The sequence below is a fragment of the Glycine soja genome, chromosome 15 (assembly GCF_004193775.1).
Source record: "Glycine soja cultivar W05 chromosome 15, ASM419377v2, whole genome shotgun sequence".
Taxonomy (NCBI): domain Eukaryota; kingdom Viridiplantae; phylum Streptophyta; class Magnoliopsida; order Fabales; family Fabaceae; genus Glycine; species Glycine soja.
In genome coordinates, this window is record NC_041016.1 from 26,727,559 (window position 1) to 26,731,622 (window position 4,064).

A 4,064-nucleotide genomic window follows, 5' to 3' on the forward strand; every position below is an offset into this window, starting at 1 on the left:
AAGACCATTAACTTAAATGTTGATCTCCTTCAATATTTGAAGATTTCTCAACATGCTCCAGATCAGACAATGTCCTTTGTTTATTATTCACACCTGATTCATTGAAGCATAAATAAATCAAATAGCTATTTATTTAGAGAAATTTGGTGATGTTTGTGGTGACCACACCAATACTTTTTAGGTTTGTTTCACGCTTTGGTGTGGAATTGAAGTTCTTGTCCTGTTCAAGAAAAAGCAAACACTCTATTAGTAGAAATATTGCTATAAGACAGAGTTACAGTGATCAACAATAAAATGATACTAAAAGTTATTATTCATAGCAATGACTAAAAATACCCCATTGATTTCCTTAATCTTTCTACTTAATTGTCTCTCAACCTTGCACTACTCACCAAAAGCACTCATTGTCAGGAAGTACTATTTTTTCTAAGTCCAGAATTCATTTACAGGCTTATGCTGATTTTGATTGTGTAGCTTATCCTGATACTAGGAAATCTACAGTTGGTTTTTGTGTCTTCAATTGGTACCATTCTCTTAGTTCATGTCTCTCTACTCATCACCAAGTGCCTTGAATGCAGCAGGCTCAGGAGAATTTTTCTTCGCTGCGTCTAGTGATTCTTCTCTCTTGAGTTGCGGTAGTTAAACCAAATTATCACCTTTAATACACAAAAAACCCTAGCTAGCTAGACAGAAACCATGGATTATTTATAAACCTGGAAACCATTAATTAATGAATTAATTAATTACCTTCTTTAATAGAGTATGGGGCCAGTTGGGTTTCTCTTCAAATTTTGGAGTTTGATATTGCACTTGTGATGAAGCAAAAACACCTGCTCTTATGTCATTAAGCGCTTCGGCTGAAGAATTCCAAAAAGGAGTAGTGTTGTTGGAAAAGTGCAATCCACTAAGTTGTTGCTTTGGCATTGAGGGTTTGAGAAGGGAAAAGACTTTGGACCAAGTTGGTGACAGTTCATTGGAACATGTCCCATAGGACATGGAGAGGTTAGTGAAAATTGAGTTTTGTGGTTGTGGTTGATGCTCATATAAGCTTTGTATAAATGTTGAAGGGTAACCATAGGAGGCTGAAACAACTAGGAAATTACCATTGGATAATGATCCATCAGTGCTTGTAACAACAGAATTCAGACTTTGTTGATCCAAGGAAAATTCTTGGTTCATTGGCTTAAAAGCATCAATGGTGGAAACTTGCTCGCTGCCACCAACATATGATAAATTCTTTGGACTCCAATCCTTTTGGATTTTTGAATCATTGGAAGAACCACCGCCACCTATTTCTATTTCTTCTTGAAGCACAGAATAAAACTACTCCCTCTATAGAGAAAGAAGTTCTCAAAAGATAAGGATATGCTTGATAAGATGATGAAGTTCCCTTTTCAAAAGAAACAATATAATGAGAAAAAGCTAAATAAAAAACAACTTTTTCTTCCTTAGTGAAAGGAAGCTTTGGACCGTACAAATAACAACACCATATATTTGTTTTGATATAGATATAGAATTATAGATATCCCATTCTGGAAAACTTACAATAAAGATTGACTCCAATTTGGAAAAGTTGAAGATGACATGCCAAAGCCCATCATTTGTAAGGTGGAATCAATCAAGATGTTGCTAGTTCCACTCTAGTGTGGCTTCTCGACATCAAGAAAACTCAAAGAAGTACCAGAAGAAACCAAGTTAATATTAGTCTCCTCATCACAAGACTTTGTTCCCTTCAAATCCATGAAATCAATAGTACTTTGCCAATTGTTGTAGTTTCCTGCATCAGCTGCTGCCATAGAAAAAGTTGATGGCATAAGAGGAAACACACTTCTTGTTGGATTAATAATATTCCACCAACTTTCACCATAAATAGCAGCTTGAAACTCCTTAGCCATGGCAAGCAAGACTTCTTGATTCTAGCTATATGTTTTATTTGCAGAATTTGCGTTTCCTTCTAAATTTCCTGATTTGTTAGTATCTTTGAGCTCTTGTTAAGTGTGATGGGCCTTTTGGAAATCCTCTTGGGTTGATAGTTGTGGGCTGGACTGCTATTAACAAAACATTATTTAAATCATCTCTGGACAGATTGATCACCTAAAAATTCCTTTTACATGCAAAATAAATCATTTTTTTCTTTTCCTTTTCCTTTTGTGTGGATATATCAGTCTTAATTAATTGAGAACACTACAAGAGTTTTTTAATAACAAACCCCTGACCCTCCTCCTTCTACCTCTGGTCCCTTTGGGTTGAACCCATTGTTCCTTGGGGGAAATTAAGGCACCATACAATGATCCACTAGTCTGCAAAAGACAGCAAATGCCATTGCCCCAGTTTATATTCAAGATCAATATATGGAGTAATTACAATTGTGAACATATGTGTCAAATCATAAAAATGAGGGCCGACCCAATTCATCTTACTCAAATTGGTGGTTTAAGTTGTCAATTTCCTAATTCATAATATTGAATCTACTTGTCAAACTATGTGACATGCATATAGCAGTTGCTATAAGAATAATTAACTTTATCTTTGACAAGATCATGAGCACAAACTTTTCAAGGCATGCAAAGCACCTCTCCCTACCTTCAACACAAAATTATCTCAATATAAGAAAAAATTAACATCACATAATGTGATCTATGTTAATTTAGAACTGTCATTCTATTCTAAGGAATCTGAAACAACTTCTTTTAAACACAGCCTAATAATCTTCACTAGCTTTGCACAAGCATCCAAACATAGTTGCATTCCCCGCATGTGGGAAGCTAAAATGTCTAGAGTACATTCCATCTCTATTCATTATATTATAATATGTCAATACAATGACCAATTTGGAACATTAGATGTGAAGACATTTTATCTTTACATCGCACTAGCACCTCTATATAAATTGGAATAGACTTAACTCAATTCCAGTATTAACTTCGATCAAATAAGTACCAATAATAAGTAGGCACAGAAAAGGAGATACAAATATTTAGATGATCAATTAGCAATACAAATATGTAAACCTCAAAGCAGAAAACCTCAAATGAAATGATTAAATGTTGTTTCTTGAAATCAGTAAAATGAAAAGGCATCCACATGACCACACTTATAAAGCCCAGACACTTGATATGATAAAGATGTGACACATAGGAAACTCTTAAAAAATCAAAATTTGGTCTAGCCTAAATATGCTACCATGAATTTGTACATGCACCCGCACACATTTTACATAAATGTACAACATTTGTAATGAGACATTAATTATTTCTCATTAATATATATAACCATGAATGATTATTAGTGGATAAGATACAATAATGGTCAAAGAAGTGGGTGTAAACAAATGCTATGTGCAAGGCTCAAGGACTTTCAAGATTAGTGATATTGTGATGCATGTTTGGAAGTATAGAAGCAATGTCCAACATCCAGATGTGAGAAACGAACGAGCCCTAGCCCATTCCCATTTTACTATGACAGTGCTATGGTCAGAATGGTAACAGAAGCTTTGGGTTAACACTACAACACTATCATTTCAATTGAAAATATCAAAGTGCCATCATATCGCAAACCATACCTGAGTATGTATCCCAAAAGTTGGAGTGCTCATGACCCATGGCTTGAGGCTTGAGGCTTGGTCAGCAATTTAGGGATGTGAGAGGTTACGATGTCCAAAGCGGCTTCATCAACCAGTTTTCCAATTCAATAACTTTGAGTTTTGCTAGTTCAAGCTTTTTCTTGGTGATTTGTGAGGGAGGGAGAATAATGGAAATAAGGAAAATGGAAAAAGAAAAAGAGCAAAAATAGAATAAAATTGAAATAAGAGGAACCTTGGCAGTGATGGCACGGATGTAGCAAGCCCAAATGGAGGCAAAAGTGGAGGCCTAATTGGCGCCTTGTTGCGGGATAGGGCAGCTTTGGCGGCAGCGACAGCAAGGTCGACAACTTCCTTAGTAGGATGCAAGGTTCATGTGTGTCAATGACGCGAAACCAAACCATAACATAAAGGAAGGGAGAGGGCATTGCGGGCGAGAGCAGAGGCGGAGCCTAAAGCATCGTTGAGGTGGTGGCTTGAGAAC

At 36.1% G+C, this 4,064-nt stretch overlaps 1 pseudogene; it reads right to left on the minus strand.

Moving 5' to 3' along the window:
* Positions 1-549: 549 nt before the first annotated feature.
* LOC114386023 lies at positions 550-1,895 on the minus strand (annotated as a pseudogene).
* Positions 1,896-4,064: the final 2,169 nt, after the last annotated feature.